Here is a 22684-nt window from a genome sequence, read left to right on the forward strand (position 1 = left end):
TGTTGAATGAGTGGTGAGAGTGGTCACCCTTGTCTTGTTCCTATTCTCAGCTTTTCCCCATTGAGTATGACGTTGGCTGTGGGTTTGTCTTATGTGACCTCTATTATGTTGAGGTAATTTCCTTCTATCTCCATTTTATTGAGAGTTTTCATCATAAATGGCTTTTGGATTTTGTCAAATGCTTTCTCTGTATCTATTGACATTATCATGTGATTTTTATTCCTCATTTTGTTAATGTGGTGTATCGTGTTGACTGATTTGTGGATATTGAACCATCCTTGTATCCCTGGTATAGATCCCACATGATCATGGTATATGATCTTTTTAATGTATTGCTGTATTTGGTTTTCCAAAATTTTGTTGAGAATTTTTGCATCCATGTTCATTAGCTATATTGGCATGCAATTTTCCTTCTTTGTGTTGTCCTTGTCTGGCACTGATATCAGAGTGATGCTGGCCTCATAGAATGTGATAGGAAGTATTTAATCTTCCTCAATTTTTTGGAATCATTTGAGAAGGATAGGTATTAAATCTTTGAATGTTTGGTAGAATTCTCCAGAAAAGCCATCTGGCCTGAAATTTTGTTTTGGGGGAGGTTTTTGATTACTGTTTTAATCTCTTCTGTTGTGATTGATTTATTCTGATTCTCTATTTCTGCTTGATTCCATTTGGGGAGGTTTTAAGATCCTACAAATTTGCCCATTTCTTCTAGATTGTCCAATTTGTTGGCATATAGTTTTTCATAATATTCTCTTATAATCCTTTGTATTTCTGTGGTATCCATTGTAATTTCTCCTCTTTCATTTCTAATTTTATTTATTTTAGCATTCTCTATGTTTTTCTTGGCAAGTCTAGCTATGGGTTTTCAATTTTGATTATCTTATCAAAGAACCAGCTCTTTGTTTTATTGATCCTTTCTATTGTGTTTTTTGTTTCAATTTCATTTATTTCTTCTCTAATTTTTATTATTTCCCTCCTGCTGACTTTGGACTTTGCTTGTTCTTCTTTTTCTAATTCTGTTAGGTGTAGTTTAAGATTGCTTATTTGACATTTTTCTTGTTTGTAAAGGTGGGCCTGTATTGCTATGAATTTCCCTCTTACGACTGCTTTTGCTTCATCCTATATGAGTTGGTATGGTGTATTTTCATTTTCATTTGTCTTCAGATATTTTTTTATCTCTCCTTTAATTTTTCAATGATCCACTTGTTGTTCAGTAGCATGTTGTTTAGTCTCCACATTTTGTCCTTTTCCATATTTTTTCCTCTAATTGTTTTCTACTTTCATAGCATTATGGTTGGAAAAGATGCTAAACATGAATTCAATCTTCTTAAATATTTTGAGGCTTGCCCTGTTTCCCAACATATGGTCTCTGTTTTAAAATGTTCCATGTGCACTTGAGAAACATGTGTATCCTGCTGCTTTTGGGTGGAGTTTTCTATATATATCTATAAAGTCTGTCTGGTCTTGTTTTTTGTTTAATTCCACTATTTCCTTGCTGACTTTCTGCCTGGATGATCTCTCCATTGATGTAAGGGGCTGTTAAGGTCCCCTACTATTATTGTGTTGTTAATATGTCCTTTTAGGTTTGTTAATAGTTGCTTTATGTACTTTGCTGCTCCTGTGTTGGGTGCACATATATTTATAAGTGTTATGTCTTCTTGCTGGAGAGTCCCTTTTATCATTCTATTACAGCCCTTCTGTGTCTCTCTTTACCTGTTTTATCTTGAAGTCTACTTTGTCTGATACAAGTATGGCAACACCTACTTTCTTTCATTTGCTATTAGCTTGAAGTATCACCTTCCATCCCTTCCCTCTGAGCCTGTTTGTCTTTGGAGCTGAGATGTGTTTCCTGGAGGCAGCATATTGTTGGGTCTTGTTTTTTAATCTATCCTGCCACTCTGTGTCTTTTGATTGGAGAATTCAGTCCATTTATGTTTAGAGTGATTATTGATATATGATGGCTTAATGCTGCCATTTTATCTCTCATTTTCTGGTTCTTCTGCATTTCCTTTGTTTCTTGTTCCATGTATTTTGGACTGCCAATCCAGTTAGGTAGTTTTCTATGATGGTTTGCTTAGTTTTCTCTTTATTTATCATTTGTGTGCCTGTTCTGATTATTTGTTTAGTGGTTACCATGAATTTTGTACAAAAAATATAGTAGATAAGATAGTCCATTTTCTGATAGCCTCTTATTTCCTTAGACTAAGCTGATTCCATGCCTTTCCTCTTCCTCTTCTGTTATTATTGTCACAACTTATTCCATATTATTTTGTGAGTTTCTAGTTAAAATGATGAGATTATACTTGTTTTCAGTGTTTTCCTTCCCTTTATCTTTAACGTTATAATTAAATGTTTGCTAATCTGTTCTGATGGAGAGCTGCAATTTTCTGATTTTGTCTACCTATTTATCTCCTTGATCAAGGATTTGTAGCCCCTTTTTCTTTTTCTTTTTTTCAGGTATGAGGGGTTCTTGAGCATTTCTTACAGTCGGGGGTGGTCTTGTGGTGATGAACTCCCTTAGCTTTTGTTTATCAGGGAAAGTTTTTCTTTCTCCATCGTATCTGAAGGATGTTTTCACTGGATAGAATATTCTTGGCTGAAAGATTTTATCTTTCAGAATATTGAATATATCATTCCACTCTCCCCTAGCCTGTAAGGTTCTGCTGGGAAATCCACTGAAAGCCTGATAGAGGTTCCTTTGTACGTTATTTTCTTCTGCCTTGTTTCCATTAATAATTTTTCTTTGCCTTGACTTTTGCCGGCTTTATTGCTATATGCCTTGGAGAAGGTCTTTTTACTTTGCTATAGTTAGGAGATCTATTGACTTCTTTCACTTGTATTTCCACCTTCTTTCCCAGCTTTGGGAAGTTCTAAGCTATTGTTTCTTTGAACAAGTTATCTGCTCCATTCTCCTTCTCTTCTCTCTCTGAAATACCTATAATCCTCATGTTGCTTTTCCTAATCAATTTGGGTATTTCTCAGAGAATTTCTTCATTTCTTTTTAGTCTTAGTTCTCGCTCCTCCATCTGAAGCATTTCTATATTTCTGTCCTCAAAACTGCTGATTCATTCCTCCATAATATCAGCTTTATTATTAGGGAGTCCAGATTCTTCTTTACCACTTCCATTGTGTTTTTCATCTCCAACATTTCTGATTGGTTCTTCTTTATAGTTTCAATCTCTTTTGTGAAGTAGTTCCTGATTTCATTGAACTTTGTATCTGTATTTTCTTGTAACATTGAGTATTTTTTGTGATAGCTATTTTGAATTCTCTGTCATTTAGATTATAAATTTCTGTGCCTTCAGGATTGATTTCTGAGTGCTTGTCATTTTCCTTCTGGTCTGGGGATTTAATATATTTTTTAATACTGTTTGGAGGTGTAGATTTGGGCCTCCACATAGTGATAGTGTCTGGTTGCAGCTTCCACTTTCTGTCACTGCATGGGGGTCAAGAGCTGTGTATTCTAAGCCTGCCATGATCTGTGGCTTGCTCGATCCAGCCACTTCCTACTTTTCTATCTGTACAGCACTCTGGCTGACTGGCTTAGCTGGAGTGCTGGGTTGGGGGAGTGGCACTTTCTTTCTCCAGCATGATCCCAGGGGCATTCTCACTTGCCTTTGCTATCTACTCTCCTAGGGTGCTAAATTGATGAAGACAGCCCTTCAACAGCTTAGCCACTTCAGTGCCAGGCCTTTCCCATGGGCTGTGAGGGAACTTGAAGAACGATGGTGTTCCCAAAGAGGGCCAGCCCCCCTCCTCTCGGAGCCATGTGATCCATAGCTCAGGGTTGCTGCCATTGGCAGAGGGGGAGGAGATCCCCTTATCTACACCCACTTCCTCCATGGGGTCCAGCACCTGCACCTTCAGACATATGTCTCTGTGGGCCTCTCAGATGTCTTTTGTGTTGTGTGAATGTCCTCTGTTGGTATATGATTGTCCTTTTCATTGTATCTTAGCAGGGAGAGTCTAAGGGGAGAGCTCACTCCACTATGATGCTGATGTCACTTCATGAGCTCATTTTTAAAAGCCCTTATAATAAATCTATTCAATTTAGCAAGCTTTGAACTCACAACATAATTTCTTTTCCACAAACCTTATGTAACTTTCTGTATCTCTTTAGGCTTTGTCTTACTCTTTTTCCTCTCTTATTCTGAATAACCAGTCATTTTATTTTAGACAACATTACTCTCTTTTTCTTTAACAAAAACACATCCTGTATTCTTGCATACTCTTCATGTAAAAATACATCCCATTTTCTTTCCATAATTTGCATACAAAGTTGTTTCCCTTCACTCTCATTGTTTCTAGTAGTTTTATTTTTACACACTGATTACAAATTTTAACAATTGGTAACCTTTGCTTTCCAGTGAAAACTAGGAAGCAGGCTATTGTGTACTGTCTATCATATATTAGCATCCAGTAGTAGATTAGAAAATGTATAAGTATGTAATTAAAAGTTTATAATTTTTTAGAGACATGTTTGTCATAGTACAATTTCTTTAATGTGGCAAAAGGCATATTTATTAATAGACCCAAATACCTTTTGTCTCTATGAAAATTAAAAAGCCAAAAGTAGATAAATTTAAGCTTATGTTTAGCAATCCATGACTCAGTATATTATCTCTTTGGAAATTATCTAGATATGCAATGAATGTCCATTATTTAGTATAACTCAGTATAAACTTTTATCTATTTACATATATTTAAATTATTTGTTCTTGGCAATTATACTTAGACATTGTTCTCACCTCCTCAATGTTCAGACACACAAACTCCCATGATCACACATTACATCAGGTCTGGCCTGCTGGTCTCCTGACACCCAAAGCCATGTCATCTCACTAAGCGGCTTGGTCTTAGTCCTTCTGGATGTTTTAGAAAGTGTGTGCATGTGAGCATTCATTAATTGGCTAAATTGTTATTGGGAAACAACTTTGCAGGTGATGGTGACTGAAATATTTACTTTAAAATAAAATGACAGCTATTATACATAGTGCTGCAATGAACGTAGGGGTGCGTATGTCCTTTCAAATTAGTGTTTTCATGTTCTTTCAATAAATACTCAGAAGCAGAATAGCTGGATCATATGGTAGTTCTATTTTTAATTTTTAGTGGGCATCTCCATGCTGTTCTCTATAGTAGCTGCACCGCTTTAAATTCCCAACAGCAGTGTATGAGGGCTCCATTTTCTCCAAACCCTCTCCAATACTTGTTACTTCTTTTTTTTTCTTTTAATAGCAAACTTTCTGACAGGCTTGAGGTGATATCTCATTGTGGTTTTGATTTGCATTTCCCTAATAATTAGTGCTGTTGGATGTCTTTTCATGTGCCTATTGGCCATCTGTATTCTAATAGCCAAGACGTGTAAACAGCCTAAGTTCCCCTCAGTGGATGAATGGATAAAGAAGATGTGGTGTATATATATATACACATGGAATACTACTCAGCCATAAAAGAAAAATGAAATTGTCCCATTTGCAACAACATGGATAGAACTTGAGGGTATTATGCTAAGTGAAATAAGTCAGATGAAAAAAGACAAATGCCATATGATTTCACTCATATATAAAAGATAAAAAACCACAGCAATCACATAGATACAGAAAATAGATGGTTGTTTACCAGAGGGGAAGAGAGGTGGGGGGAGGGTGAAAGGGGTAAAGGCAGACATTCATACAGTGATGGATGGACTAGACTTTTGACAGTGAACATGATGTAGTCTATACAGAAGTTGAAATAAAATGATACACACCTGAAATTTATGTAAGGTTATAACCCAATGTTACTTCAATAAAAAAAGAGAAATGACGGGCTCTCAAAGCAAACCGAGTCAGCTCATAAAGTCTTATGGTTAGAATAGTCTGTAAAACTGCAAGACACCATACTCAACTTGCTCACTTTTAGGTTCAAAACGTGTTCTACAGGATAACAATGACAGTTAAAGCAAGAAAGATGAGTTCTGAGCTCAAATAAGTTTGGAACATCCTGAATTAAATAAGTTAAATGCACTTCTATTCTTTGACATTATGAAAGCTTTTTTTATATATTCAAAATGAGGACTGTAGTATGCAAGTTTTCCAAACATATTTGATCATGGACTTGCATACACACACACACACACACACACACACACACACACACACACAAGAAATTAGCATGCCCTTAAAGGTTTTTTTGTAATTTACCTTGCTCATGATCCTGACTTTTAGGGGCTAAGTTTCTAACTGGTTTACTATTCTCCTTGCTGTTTTTTCTCTTTTGTTTAATGGTTTCTGCCTGATAGTTTATATATTCTCCAGATATTGTCAGTGAAAGGGAAGGTAGGAAAAGTCAGAACTTTTTCTGGTTTACTGTTTTAGCTTGTGCAGGGTTGCAAAGAGTGTTTTGAATTTAATGACAGTCATATCCATGTCTGAGTTCATGAAAAATCCAGAGAAGAACAATGAGAAATCTGGCACTCGGGAAGACCTTCTGGAGAGGGAAAAAAAGATGTATAATGGAGAAATGAACTAAGTTTCTCTGATGTGATGTTAAAGAGCATTTTTCCCACTGTTTCCTTATTAAATCATAAATAAGAAATGCATTGTTTTGAATGAGTCTTAGTACAGGCAGCTATAACAAAAATATGATAGACTGGGTAACATGAACAATAGAAATTTTCTTCCTCACAGTTCTGAAGGCTGAGAAGTCCTCATCAAGATGTTGGCCAACTGAGTTCCTAGTTTGTAGATGGACATGTTTTTGCTGTATCTTCACATGGCAGGGAGAAAGAGGAGAAGCAAGCTATCTCATGTCCCATCATCAGGGATCCCCTCTCATGCCCTAATTACCTCCTAATGTCACCATCTCCAAATACCCTCACGTTGGTGATTAAGGTTTCAACACATGAATTTTGAAGAAACACAAACATTCAGGCCACAGTAAGGTGGGTTGTGAAGGTGCATCCATTTTGACTTTGTGATGGTATGATGATTGATGACTCAGGGTAAGCAAAGACCACTCAAGTAGACTCACATATACATATCACAATACAGATGGAGAGTGTGGTAAGAAGAAGTCAGGAGCTGGGAGTTCTAGTTTATATTTATAGACTGGACATCCTCAGTGACTCTAGGTCAGGGTTTTTCCTACCATATCATGAGATCTGCTTCCTGTAATCATGCAAGAGTTTTCTGACCCAAACGTAAATGTTTTGGGAAAAGCTTTGAGAAGGACATTGATATTAACATAAGTATCAGAACAAGAACATATGATATACCCAGTTCATTGGCAATCTCAGCCTCATCACAAAGATGGCCTGTTCTACTGAAAATCTGAAAATCCTCTGAGTCACGCACATTGTACAATTGCCAAAAGAACTCTTCAGAAAGAGTAGCCATGGAAACAGCACACCACATGTCTCGAGGGGTGTATAAAAACATCTGAAAACTAACAGTCAGAAGGAGTGCTTGGCAAACACTGGGAAAGGTAAGAGTCTGTGCTTACCTTGTGGGTGAAACAAGGGCCTTTTGATTGTTATTGCTGCTCTGAAAGGTCTAAGCACAAAGTCTAAAGCCAAGAATCCCTGCCTGAGAGCAGGCTCTGTGACTAGCTTCACAGCCAGCGTCTGTGTATAGTCTGCTCTATGGGAATCCTATAATGACCAAGAATCTTTAGTTTGAGTTTATCTACAGTAACATCTCCAACAGCCTTCATGGTATGAAATGCTCTGCATCCATCAATTCTGTTATTTGATGGTTAATCTTTTTATCTAGTAAAACTCCAGAGAAAGTGTGCCTCTGCATAGATGGAGGAAACTGTTTCTAAACTCTCTGTTACACACAGAAAACCACATGACTCTCTTTATCATCCAGTTATTTTAATTAAAACAAAATTTTACTTATGTGTATCTATTTGTTGTATTTAATTACCTGTGTAACACATGGATTCATTCTTGTAAAATTGCAAAAAAAAATTTAAACTATAGAGAATACAGGACAAAGTTTCCCTTCCAGCCTCTTAATCTACTGCCTTCTAAGAGGCAAACTTGGTTATCAGTTTTGCATTTAACCTTTACATACCTTTCCAATATTTATTACAGTTTACTGTGTTTGATTTGGGGTTTATTATCTATTAAGTTGGTATATTTTGACCTCTAATGTGCTTTTTTCCATTTAGCTATATGTTTTGAATATCTTTCCACTTCTGTACATCTAAATCTATCTTCAAACTTATTGTTCTAAAATTTACATCAAAACCTGTCTCATTTTCCTGAGATTTTTCCTTTAGTAAGCACACATTCAAAAATAGAAGAGAACAGGCTAGAATCAGAAAGACATATTTATATTACAACTCTGCTGCTTAATATCTAGTTGCATTAGGGCAAATTACATATACCTTATGAGCCTTGGTTTCCTCATAAAAAGGGAGAAGGATAATAAAGTTGTGATGAATGAGAAAAAAGAGGAACTCTATCCAGCATATTGTCTGGCACAAAGTAGGTACACAGTATATATTAGTTTCCTTCACTTTTTAAAAAATTCTGTAAAGGAATAATATTCTAGAGCATACGTGTTGGTGATAGTTGGCACATATTTGGTGATCAATGTCTTTTATTGTGGGATAAACGAATGAAGCTACAACTCTTGTGTAGCAGATACAGGGGATCTTCAGAATCATATCAAGTTTGACTCTGTTATAATTGTCTTACTTCTATTGGATGGGAGCTCTTTGAGGGAAGGATAGATTTGACTCAACTCTGTATACTCCAGAGTGTCCAGAGCCTTGCCCACAGTCTCATAAGATCAGCATACAAAATATTTTTCAAATGAGTGAATGAGATTGTCTTCCAGCTGAAGCAACTGCCTGAGTCTGTACCAAAGAGATTTCCTCTTTTCCACATCATTCATAACTTCCATTATTGCATTATCAATCCAATTATATTAAATCTTGTTAAATTGATGAATTCTGGGCACATATCAAATGATAAATAAAAATTTGTTAAACACATTGTTTGTCTACTAGAAACCTAGTCTCCCAATCTCTGGAAAGGATAGTATTTGAATTAAAACTCAACATGGAAAGCTATACTTCTCATCTTTTCTTAAAATCCCATGTTCACGGTGTGCTCCCTCTCCCTCTCTCTCACTTCTATTCTATATAGTTATTCACCACCATACTCTCTTCCCTCTTGCCTTTCTTCCTTTCATTACATTGCTTTCTTATTTGTTCTACGATTTAGGAAGAATGGTATCTGCTATCTAGTAGAATTAAGTCAATGTATAATTTCTATATTAATGGCTCCCTTCTAGAAATTAAGGGTCCCCATTACATACTGGTTAAAATATTACTGTCCTCCTTATATGCATAATCTGACTCCTATCTATTTGCCCAAGTCATTTCAATCTATCATTGCCTTCATTCACTAACCTCGGGCAGCTCTGACTTTCCTATTTCTCGAACATGTGCATACCTTGGTAACTTTGCATGTAGTTTCCTCTGCTGGAAGGCTCCTCCCAATCTCTCTCCTTATGGTGGGTTCCTGGAATCATCTAGGCCTCAGCATGAATGTCATATCCCCTGAAAATATTACCACCCTATCTAAGTTCTACTTCCCCATTGTTCTCTAACACTTCTTTCTCATTACTTTCAAAGTTTTAAAGTTTCAAATTGCAAATAGATCACAGTTTTTAAACTTTTATTTTGTCTCCATTAAAACTTTAACTCCTTGAAAGTAGTTCCCATGCCTGTTTCTTTTACTATTTGGTTCTACAGCAGCTGGTATAAGTTTTGCATATGGTTGATTCACATAAGATAATGATGAATGAATAAGACAATAAAGGATGTTTGAATGTTTTATTAACTTTTTGAGATTTGAATTTACAGTTTCTGGGACACGACATTTAGTAGAGATTTTAGTTTATAATGACCATAACTGAGATTTTGATGCTTTGAATCTCTATTATGATTTACATTAACAAACCATCCATTTAGTTCTTATTTTTATGTTAAACAAAGTGTTACTCTTTATTGATAGGGGCTGTATTTGCATTTAACCAAAGATATTCACACCATTCAGCCAGTCATCAGAAACCTAGTCAGTAATACTAATGTGCAAGAAACTCTAAAGGACTTTCTGAGCCAAGAAGCTATTTCATTATTGGGTGAAATAATGCCAAACATTACTTCCATGCCAAATGCTTAGCAATTCCAGAATTTAGTGTCATTCTTAAAGACATAGCTGATAGTTCATCTTCATTGCATTAAAGTAGAACATTGTAAAACAGAACACTGACCCAATCAATATTTTAAATGAATGCATCCAGAATATAAGGGCTTCAATTACATACATTTATCCTAAATTTTGATATATCATAATTATCATTAATAAGTATTAATAAGAATGTTTAGTAAAGATACAACATTAAATTATCATGGGTAAAGAATTGGATTTCATTGCTTCAAAGTTTCTTTCTTCTTGCCAAGAACTCTTAATTGCTTTGAGCTCTGAAGACATCCCATCTGCATCAACATTTCCCTGATGGCGTTCAAATTTTGAACATATCTTTTGAAATTACTTATTAAAAGATGGTTTAGAGAAGAAGTAAAATGCAGCCTCTATCACAGCATAAGTAAATATCTCTTAAGAATGTTTAATCATTCAGGATTTTTTTGAAAACCAGAATGCAATATGATTACTATATATCAGCATAAGAATAGATTCTACAGTCATAAAAAGAAGTGTCCCTGATTTGGAGATAACCTCACCAATATATTTAACCTTTTGCTCATTATTTTTAGAACTTGGAACTGGACCCATTCTGGAAAGTATTTTGCTGGGGAAAAGGAAACCGGCTGCTACCAAACTCCTCTGGAGATAATAAGGATTATGATGATAATAATAGTTAATACTTCCTGAGGGCTTGCAGTGTACTAGACAGTGTGCTAACTAATTTACATACTTTGGTTAATTTAATTCCATAAATTCCATAAATACAGTTAAGTAGGAACAATTATTATTCAAATTTGTGAATGAGAAAACATAGGCTTTGAGAGGCTAATACTTGCTTCGTGATATTCCCCAGTCAAGTCAGTTGTTCACGGTGTTGGTCTGTGGTTAATTAGAGGAGTTGGAATGTGTGGGAGGTGGAGAGGTACCTCAAAGCTCCCTCACTCAGCAGAGAAAGATAGAATTCTTACGGACACGTAGCAGAAAGGAGGGAGTAGTTCCAAAGAATGTGGTCTTCTGGAAGAAAAGATAATGTAAGTATATCGCTTTAGCAAAGAAGGATGACAAAAGAACAGAAAGGTGGTGGACCCTTAGATACTGAGAAAGGTACCTGACCTGAACATATTACGTGGGAAATGGCAAAGGCAGAGTAAAAATGAAGAGTAGGAGTGCTCATATCCTGGTTCTATCCTGATATTGAAGTGAATTCTGGGAAGCATCATGATTGGAAATGACAAGAGAACAAAAGATAAAAAGGGAGAAGACCTTCAGAGACGTGGATAAGAGCTGTTCTTGATTTGATGACTAATTAAAAAATTATAATGGTTAATTCTTCCTGTTAATGCGTGAAGCTATTTAATAATCATTGTAATGTATGCTGTCAGTCCCATTGCTATCACTATTTTCTAAATGATGAAACTGAAGCATAGAAAGCCAGGTAACTTGCCCAAGCATCCACGGCCATTTGTATAGTAGGACCAGCCATCAACCCCTAGGCAACTGACATCACAGCAGTACAACCAGTCACCATGCTTTATTCTATTAGATCATAGGGGGTGAAATTCTAAGAAGCAACAAGGATAATTTTATTGTTTTTAGCTTGGGTAAATGGGCAGTACTTTTATTAAACTGGGAAGAAATTTACATCCATTTTCTTTTGCTTCTCACTTTTCAAGGTAGGACTGAAGGACTGAAGAGACAAGTGATTTGCCTGAGGTCATGAGGTCCTGCTGTGTGATAGAAAGAGCAGACATTCCAACTTCATGAGACTAGGTTCAAGGTTTAGCTCTACCGAAGTACTAGCTGGAAGCCATTCCTTATCTTTGGTTCTCAGCTGTTATCTGAGAATTGAAATTCTGATATCTACCTAGAGTAGAATTTAACATGATACTAATAGAGTTTAAGCTTCAGGATTCCTCACTGCATAGGCTCCTTCCAGGGCTCTATACCTAATTTCATATTCATAATTTTAATCATTTTTTTTCTGCCAGAAACGTATAAGTGTCATACAAACGTTTGATCTGCCCTGGATCTATTTTTACCTGAGTAGTTATGATGGCTTTGTTTGTAACCCTGGGATAAAAATCAAGATCTCCTGACATCCAAACCAGAGTTCCTTCCCTAGATGACAATAGATGCCTCTTCTTTCCCATTTCCGAATTTCTGGACCTTCTTTCAGAGTCCCTTCCTTCTCACCCTTGCCTATCACTGGGCTACTAACGGCCAGGCTCCCCCACACAACACTGCGAGGTAGTGCTGGGCTGTAAAAATGATTCTTTCCTATCCTGAAAATATCATTCTCTTAGTTATGTAGTCTTAATGTTAAATGTTTTCTAAATTCAACAAGTGAAGGACAAGTAAATGCTGCAGAGTTTTAACTCTCATTTTTCCAGAGGGTGTTTGCATTTTAAGAGAGGCTGCTTATTATCACAAAAGAATGAGTGAGTATATAAAGATGGGATTTGCAGCTGCTGGGCTGGCTTCTGAGTTTTTGCAAAGTCGGGTTCCCACTCTGGCAGTATTTGGAATCTGAGGCTGGTAGCTGTGCCCCATGAAGCCTGGCCCACATAGCTTGGGGAAGTGAGATCATAGTCACTAAAACTCATTTACTTCAAAAATCTCGATTCTGAAAAAATGTTTGGCTAAGGTTGTTAAATAAAAAATGGAATTATGAGCTATGTTAGTTTCATTTTTCATGGTGCTTCAGTTGAATTCAACAGCAGTTAAAATTTTATACCTTGAAAACATTTGCATATTTTGCAAGTATAAATTCAGCTCTGGATGGTATAAAACCGACTTTCTGTTAATGAAACATTTCAAGTGTATTTACCTTCTTCTCATAAAAGAAACCAAAAAAAATCTAATCAAATAGTTATTGAGTTTTACTCATCATCAAGGATGCTTGTCCAATACAGTTTTCCACAGATAGTTAAAATCCCTTTTCCCATAATGCCAATAGAGCAAGAATAGTCTTTAAGTATGTTAATTATTTATATTAATTATTCAAACATGCTCGTCTCCTAAATAATAATTTGCCAAGTAGTAGAGCAGTTACTTTGGATTTTCCGCTGCATGTAAATTAGTCCATGAGTGATTTAATTCCAACTCATTTAACTTCAAGGTGATACTCATAAAGAGTGTTGAGAAGTTTTAAGAATTTTTTTTTTTTAATCCTGATATGGAGAAGATGGGTGCATAACTAATAAAAGCACAATGCAGACTTAAAGTGGAGGTCTAAGGGGAACCTGTGCTTACTGATTTTTGATGCCCCACAGAAATAGCCCTGTCATCATCCGATGTTCTCTCATTCTTAGCTCTCACATGGTGGGGTACAGAAGCCAAACTGCCTGGGGCCCCTGATCCCCACCTATGATATCTTCAGGCCCTACTAAAAAGCAGGAGAACAAAACAGAACAACACAAAAACCCTGTGCATAGCTGGATAGGATTTTTTCGTTTCAGTTTCAGCCACAAGCCATCTGGCTGGAAGTATGACCAGAATATAAACAAGAAACCTTTTTGAACCAATCAAACTGTAATATGCAAATGAACTGTGGTGTTCAGAGATTTCACCATCAGCTCCCAAATCCAGGGTTCATTACTTTCCTGAATCCCTACCCCCAGCAGCATGTGACCTCAATGATAAAAGATAAGACAGTCTCTCTCCCTTAACCCAGGCACCACCAACAACTAGATTGATCTTTGAAAAATGTAAATCTGATCCTATTACTGCTCTTCTTAAAATCCTACTTTGTACTTAGAACAAAATTTAAACTCCTTAGCTGTCTCATAAGTCCCTCCTCTAATCAGACCTCTCCTGTTCCCATCTCATCTCTTCCCACTCTTTTCCTTGATGATCATATTCCAGCTTCAATAGCCACCTTCTGTGAGGTCAAGCTCTCTCCTTCCCAGCAGTCTTTGTATTTGCACTTCCCTGGGTCTGGAATCCTCTTCCCCTGGCTCTGCACAAGCCTTTATGACCTGGCCAGCTTATCTAACCTGGCTGTCTCTCCCCAATCCAGTTAGTCTCCTTGTCGTCATCCCACCTCCGATTTATCACAAACTAATACTCTCTTATTTATGTGATTTGTTCAGATTTTATCGTCCATCCCCCATTAAGGATCTCTTTAGAGCTTTATGTTTGGGACTTAAAACAGCTTCGGGCACAATGTAAGTGTTCACAAGTTTCTATCGAACCAACTTAATGAGAGGATATTTACAAATGGGGAGAAAGGAAAGAAGAAAGAGTGTTAATGAAATGACATGGTGAAATGGTGAAATGACCTGGTGAAAATTAGCATTATCCAGGAAAACTGTAATATGGACATGGCAAAAAGCTCATTGGAAAACCAGAAAGTAAATATATATGACCATAATAACACAGAGCAATATTCGTTTTTACATTTATCATGTTATTATATTCACTTTTTCTGAGCAATCTAAATATTTATTGAGTAAATAAAGTGGACTTTAGGGTGAGTTCTCTGCAATATTTTTCTAATAAACAAATCATTGCATAACTTAGTCAATTTGAATCTTAAGATGTTATAAATTTATTCATCTCTTTGTGTTTTCCTGTTTCTGAACAATATGGTTTTGGTCCAAGACTTAAAAGAAATATCACATTCACTTATTTCAATTTTTTGTGATGAGATGCTGTGTGCACTTTTGTAGTTTTCTTAGTTTTGACTTTTAACAAAGTTCAACGCCATAAATCGTGCTCAGAGGATGAAAACAAAGTTAAATTTCCTTTTTGTTTTTCAAACTTTATCTTTTCTCTTTTTTAAAGGAACTTGGTCAAATAGACCTTATGTTACTTATGACACAGGCCAAGTTGTTCCAACAAAGAGAGACACAAATTCAGCTGCTCAAATAAGACAATGTTTATTCTTCTCTCATGTCATGGTCCGGAGGTAGATCACTCAGGATTGAGAGGGAAGTTCTGAAATCCTCAGTACATCCAAATAGATTCTTCAGTTCTCCTCATCATGGACCCTGTGTCAAAGAAAGTTTGCACCAGATGGAGTTAAACAGGCAAGGAAGACTTTATTCAAGTGAACAATAGTGATTGCATATTTAAAAGTTGGTGATAATAGATCTTGAAAGTTCTCATCACAAGAAAAAAATGCGTAACTATGAAGTAATGGATGTTAACTAAAGTTAAAAGTTGTACACCTTAAACTTATACAATGTACACCTTAAACTTGTACGATGTTATATGTCAATTACGTCTTAATCAAGTTGGAAAAAGTACTATTGCAATATGAGAGAGAAATTGAAGGTGAGAGAGTTTTTAAACACCATGGTGAACTAGTGGGAAAGTACTAGAGGGCATTGGTGGGGAGGTTGGTCAATATGATTAAACCATATGTGTTTGCTAATTGGTGCTTACTGAAGTTAGGCTCCTGCCCTCCCACAGAGCCTGGTAGATAGGAGCACTATCTTTCTTGATGGTTACATTTCTTAGGGATGGATCCCAGGCTTTTGAGAAAGACATTCCTGGGTTGTGAAACTGCCAAGAGGCTGGGAGCATATTTACATTTCAAAGGGGCAGAGAAAGAATTTAGAATTTTTCTAAGTAAATGCTTCACATAATTTATTTTCCACCACTAGAAGTGAATAGAACTTACTAAGGCTTCCAGCGTGCAAGCCACCTGTTGTTCACCATGTCCAATCAGCAGGATGTCTTCGATATAATGGATCTGTGTGATGTTCTGAGGGACTCAGACAGTCCGAATCTCTTCAGACAATATTATGATAGAAGGTAGGAGATTTAACATGGCCCTGAAGCAAAAGCATAATTTCATGTGTTTGTGCCAGTAATATAAATGCAAACTATTTCTGATCCTCTTATCTGATCAGAATAGGAAAGAATGTATTCACTAAATCAATGGCTGCATACCATGGGACCACGAGGCTTTATAAATCTGCTCTAGCGATGACAGTACATCTAGCACAGCAGTGTGAACAGGGTTACTACTTATTTGAGCTTACAATGGTCTATACTATAGTCATTCTCCAGGATCCATCCATTTCTGTAGGAGCCAGATTGGCAAATTAAATAGATAAGATGAGGACCACCACTCCAGCGACCTTTAGGTTTTTAATGGTGACATGAATCTTTGTCAATCCCCACCTGAGTGTAATATGAGGAAGAAAATGATTTATAGCAATTACACGAAAAAGAAACAATAAATTGCTGACTCACTTATCAGGGAGATAGTGTAATCTAGGGGAAAAGATACAGGTCAGAAAGACCAAGGTTTGAATGTTTTCACCACATGGTCTGAATACTCTGCATGACCTACCATAAATTATTTACTCTGAGTCTCAGTTGCTCTGCCTGTACATTTGAGTTAGCAATATTTGCCTTTAATCTGTCTGGTATGGAAGACTAAGTAAACAGATGAATATACAATGTTTCCTTAATAATGGTGGATATTTGGTGCTGTAGAAGAATAGTGGGCAGACCACCAAACACTTGAAAAAGAAATGCAAGCAATTCAATAGATGTGAATAGAGTTTACTACTGAGACTTTGTTTGCGTGTTTGTATGAGCTCCTGAAGGAATGGTGTTAAAATCTTCAGCCCTGTGATTGTGGATATTTTTTTTCTCCTTTTAATCCATCAGTCTTTGATTTATATATTTTGAGGCTATGTTGCTGGATACATGCAAATTTAAATGTTTTTATCTTCTTATTGATCTTTTATCATTATGAAATACCTCCCTTTATGTTTCTTTGTTGCTCTCTCTTGCTCCAAAATCTACTCTGTCTGGCATCTGTATAGCCACAAACAAACTTCTCTAGAGATAGTAAGTGTCCTCTCTCTGTTTATGTAGTAATATGTCTTGCCTTAAAGCCTACTTTGTCTGATATTATTATACTATACTATCTGTCTTTTGGTTAGTGTCTGTATCGTAACCACTAACTATAATAAGTGCTATGAAAGAAATAAATAAATTGTGATGAGATAGAGAGCAATTAGGGGCAACTTTAGATAGGATGTCAAGAATAGCTCTGTCCCAGGAGGTAAGCTAATGAGAAAATACCAGCCAATCAAAGATCCGTGATGAGAGCATCCCATGTAGTGGGAAGAGTAAACATAAAGAAATCTCTTATGGTGGGAAAGCACTAGCCCTAGTCCTATAGTAGCAATAAGACCTGCTGGAGAAGAGGTGTAAGTGAGCTAAGTGCAGGGTGGCTAGAGATCAGTTCAGAGCTAGGCAGGAACTAGATTGCACAGGACCATGTAAACCAGGATTAGCAAACATTTTCTGTAAAGGCTCAGATAGTAAATATAGGCTTTGCAGGACAAATGGTTTCTGTTGCAATGACTCCATTTGCCATTGTAGTGCAAAAGCAATCTTAGATAATCCGTAAGTGAATGAGCATGACTGCGTTTTAATAAAACTATTTACAAAAACAGGCAGGCAGTGGACTCAGTGTGCCCTGCAGGCTATAGTTTGCCAACCCCTGGTATAAACCATAGCAAGGATCTGGATTAGTCTAAATATCGGGAAGTCTTTAAAGAGGTGTTTTGTTGTTGTTATTTTTTGTTGTTTGCTTGATTGTTTGGTAAGAGACTCTGATACATGTTTTCAATCAATCACTCTGGTTGTCATGTGGAGATTGGGTAGAGGGAAACGAGTGGAAGCAGAAAAACACAGGGAGTGATTACAGTGCTCTCTCAAGATGTAAGATTGCTTGGACTAGAGTCACTTAGAGCAGACCTAGGAATCCAACATATAAATTGATGGAAGAAGGGGAAGGACTTGATGATGGATTGCTTGTTGGAGATGAGGAAAGTGTATAAATCAAAGACAACTCTTAGTGGCATTTAATGACCCTTGGAAGAAAACTTGGAATTGAGCAAGATGGATAGATACAAAAATTCCATTTTGGACATGTTTTATGTTTGAGATGCCTATTAGACATCCAATGGAGATGTCAGGCAGACAGTTGGATATGAGCTCAGGTGCAGGTTAGAAATAATAGGTTGAATCAAGAAATTACTGATATTCACCTGATTTTTAATTACAAAGACATCAGTTCCACAGGGGTATATCTAATGTACCTTTTATAGTCAGGCAAGGAGAAAATTTAGGTGAAAGAAGATAAAAATAACAAGTACAGAGACCTGCATGAGACACATCAACCTTTAAAGGTCAAAAGAGGAGGAAATGTCAGCAAAGGAGACTAAGTCAGAACAGCCGGTGAAGCAGGAATAAAACCTAAGGAGGGCCATGTAAGCTCAGAGAGGAGGGTGCTTCAAGAGAAACTGTGTTGAATACTGCTGAACAGTTGAGTAATATGAAGAGCGAGCAACGGACACTGAATACAGAGGTTATTGACAAGAGAACTGGAGGAAACAGAAACAGGCTGGAATAGGTCAAATAATGAATGAGAGGTGATGAAGTTAACACTTTGTGTATCGACAATTCTTTTGAGATGCTTTACTGTGATGTTCGGAAGCTGGAGGATCATGGGGGTTTATGTTTGGTTATTTGTTTTAACATCAGATATACAAAAACATAGCTTAATGCCACTAGAAATCAACTATTAAAAAAAGTAATATGGTGATACAAGACCAACCAGGTCCCTAAAGGTGGGAAGCAGGTAAGTAGGTGAAAGTGCAGGGGACCTGGAGCGCTAGCTAACAAGCTGGGACCGGTGGGCCTGAGTCATCCATCTCTAAAATCTTCATTTCAGTTCTTAACCTTCCAGCCCTGACAGATGACAATAGATATGCAATCTATCGACAGAAGGATAAAGCAGTATATTTCCAATACAGAAAGTAAAATAAACTCATAATTCTGAAAGAGATTAAAATAAGACTACAGAACACAGAATTTGAACTGTATTGTGAACTTGGCTTCTTGTAAATAATGGCTCCAAGATGAAATAATCAAAGTGTTCAATGTATTCTGCTCAGTAAAGCTAGACAGGGAAGAATTGCTCCACTTCTCTGAGACAAGAATATGAATGATTGTTACTAAACAAAATCATATTTCAGTTGTGATAAAAGAGGAGAAGAAGAGGAATAAGAAGAGAATTTTGCAGTTTTAGAACCCCGTTTAGATCACTAACACAAGATGCTACCAAGTAAGAATCTTTAGCCAAGACACACTGGTAGGGCCCTAAATAAAAATTTACTTATTTAAATAACATCATACACATCAGTAAACAGACCCTGCCTCAAATTTCTCCAGGGCTCTCCTCCTGACCCTAGACCCTTCCATCACACCCTGTAACTCCCCATTATCCAACAACTAAGGGGTTAATGCTTAGTACAGCAGGTGACCTCTGATCCTACATATCCCTCCTGTCATTTTTCTCTCCAGTATCCTTCCTCTCAACCCACCACTGCAAATTTGGCAGACTACCACTAAGTTAAAGAAAAGTAGTGCTCCCTTCTTAATGTCCTCTAAAACACCCCCTCAACTACAAAATTTCCTCAAACATCTACTTAATGCCTTGGTTTAAAGGCAGACAGACATACATCCCTCAGAAAGAAACTGAATAGAAAGCATGGCAGGTTCAGGGGGCAATTGCAGTGCACAAGAAGGGGATCTAACTTAGAATTTAAAGAATATGAACGTGCTTGGAGAACAGCAAAATAGTCTGGTTTGACTGGAGCACAGACGTATGTAAAGCACCAGGAGGCAATGGCTGGGGCAAGAGAGAGCAAAGAGGAATTGAGACTATTGCATAGGTAATCTGGTGCCAGATGGCTTGGTTTAGAATCCCAGCTTCTCTGTGTGAGCTGGAGAAAGTTATTCAACCTTCTGTGTCTCAATTTACTCATCTGAAAAATGGGAGTAATAATATCTTCTTGCTAGGGTTATCAAGATGGTCAAATGAGTTAATGGATGAAACCTGCTCAGAAAAGTGCCTGACCACATTGACTATTCAGTAAAAGTTAGCTGCTATTGTTGGTGGAGAGTGGTGTCTTATTTCAGTGGAAAAGAATGCTGTGGCTGGTTCCATGGGCAAATGTTTGCATTTTAGTGACTAAAGATAACTGCCTCTGATGTCATCAAAGCATAAAGGGTACATCCTGCAAACGATTCCAAAATGGTCCATGACTCTTTTCAACAGAGAGTAGGAGGCTTGGCTGAGTCACAGGAAATGCAACAGATTAAGGCCCTATAAAAGAAGTTCATTAGCATCCAGCTGGCCCAGCATCAGCACAGGACAGTTTATTTATGCTTTAGGACACTGCATTTCGGCTTTATGCTTTATGACACAATTTGCAAAGCTCAACAGTAGGATTTCTTCATTTCCTACTGCAAATCCCCTAGAACAATTTCTATTTGTGATACAATTCAATCAATACATAAATTTTGCTACTTAGAAGATAAATTAAAATTCTTAGATAGGATAGATGATTTAATAGGAATAAATTTGCCCAGCTGGTACAGATTGATGCATAGTAGTCTAGAGAGGTGGGCATGGTGCACTTTTTTCAGTAGCATTTGATTCTTTTAAGACCCAAGATAATCCACTGACAAGAATTTCACACTAAAATTTGTTCAGTGTTACAATTTGGATCTATGAATGGTGGCTAAGGCTTTTTAGAAAATGGATGTGCATGCAATATGCAGAGGTACCATACCAAAGTTAACTCCATAGAAAATTCAAAAGCCAGAAATCTGGGAATCAGTTTGTTTTTTGACACTAAATCAAACAAAACAGGCACTGATTTTTTTTTTTCATTTTGTCCCATATCTGATTTTTTAATTCATTGTAGAAAGAAATCAGCTTACTTCTAAAATTCTTCTAATTAACTTATCACAATAAACTACTCCCTGGGTCTGTGTATTTAAAATGTTAACCTGACACACCTCAAACTTACCTAGTGACAGTCAGGTAACATCTCTAAAATTTTCTAAGAAGGAAGGAAGCAGAGGAGGGAGGGGAAGGAGAAAGGTAAATATGTATACACAAACTTCCCTGTCTCAACTGATTTTTATTGTTGTTGGGTGGGAGGACCAGTTAATTTGCCATCAGAATCTCATCAGCCTGGGCTGATGTCACGCAATTTCTCTGCCATTGCAATCCCCAAAACAGAATGTCAGACAGAGGCTAATGAATAGTCCCATGAAATAGATGAAAAAGGAAAATCATTCGCTACCTCTCAATAGTCGTTAGCTCTAAAACACACGGCATTTTTTTTTCACATTTTAATGAAAGATCATGCATGTCATCTCCATTGCAGAATGTGAACTCGTCAACATTGCTCTAAGAAGGGGATCGATATCCTACCTTACCATAAACCCTTGAGAAAACACACTGAGAGATTATGCACCACAGCCAGCACTGATGAATATTTGTTGTGAACAAATGAATTCAGTGATGGGGTATTAGTATTGTACCTATGTGTAAGAGAAAGAAGGGAAATGCTCGCTTAAATCATCCATTTACCAGACCTTAAATAGACAGCTAGAAGACACAGCTAAAAGAGAAGACTTGTTAAAGGACAACCTCCACAAATTACTAGATTTTTAAGAATTGCCAAAGAAATATTTTGACATTAAAGGAAATTTATGAAATTAAAAAAAATCCATAAGTATATCACTCTTCTATCTGAGTGCATTACTTTCCATATTTTACTTAATGGTTGTCAAGTCCTGTGCAACTCTTGCACCATCCCAGTTATCTGCTGCCCCTGACTCATGCCTCCCATTGGCCTTCCCCTGAATCCATAGGAACAAAGGCTGGGGAGCTATCAAGGGCTTCTAAATCCTGGACATAGGATTTAGAGGATCTTCTACTGTTCTGTAGTTGAGGATTCTGCAGCTTTTGGTGTTCTATGGCACTCATAGCTCTCAATTTCTGGAAATTACTCCAATCAAAGGGAGGCCCAGCTTCCTATCTGGTCTGACTCCCAGTCCCATCAACCACTATCCACGTCTGTTGGAATCTCTTGGATATCTAGGATTTCATAGTGCTTCCTAGTTGTTGACACCAGAAGGAGCTCTGTTCACCATCTGAGCCAGTAGGCTCAGAGGCTCAGGCTAGAGTTTCTTCTTCCAACCTCCATTCAACTAGGGTCAGGTTAAAGTTTCAATCTCCCTTGACTTTTCTCTGGTTGGTATTATGGGAAATATCTCCTTCTGTCTCTGGATCTCCCTCGATGGCCACTTCTGAAGCCAGGCACTCTTCTCAATCATTGTGTTCAAATGTCCCTTGAGCGGAAAGCTGGTGCAACATCCTTGGGACTGACTTTGTGAAAGACAGCCCTCTTGCCAGTAGGATTTGGTAGGTGCCTAGCTCTTCTTATTCCCTGTTTTTCTTACCTCAATCCTCTCTCAATCCCTGTGTGCACATGGCTGGCCCTGCATACTCGTATATATTAAGCCCCTCATGAGAGCCATCTTTTACTATTGCAACCATAATAGGGTTCCTCATACTATATTATTCTATGGCTTAGAATTGCTTCATATTCTCCAAATAGTTTGTTTTAATGGTTGCAT

At 37.1% G+C, this 22684-nt stretch overlaps 1 long non-coding RNA gene across 1 annotated transcript in view; it reads right to left on the reverse strand.

The window, feature by feature from the left end:
• Positions 1-13376: 13376 nt before the first annotated feature.
• Positions 13377-22684, reverse strand: part of LOC139039852 (uncharacterized) — a 28030-nt gene continuing 18722 nt past the window's right edge. Inside the window, exons 2-3 of the long non-coding RNA XR_011493057.1 lie at positions 15837-15990; positions 13377-15201 (exon numbers count right to left, since the gene is read on the reverse strand). This is a non-coding gene — a long non-coding RNA (uncharacterized lncRNA). The remainder of the gene's footprint in view (positions 15202-15836; positions 15991-22684) is intronic.

The sequence above is a fragment of the Equus asinus genome, chromosome 12, assembly GCF_041296235.1.
Source record: "Equus asinus isolate D_3611 breed Donkey chromosome 12, EquAss-T2T_v2, whole genome shotgun sequence".
Lineage (NCBI taxonomy): Eukaryota > Metazoa > Chordata > Mammalia > Perissodactyla > Equidae > Equus > Equus asinus.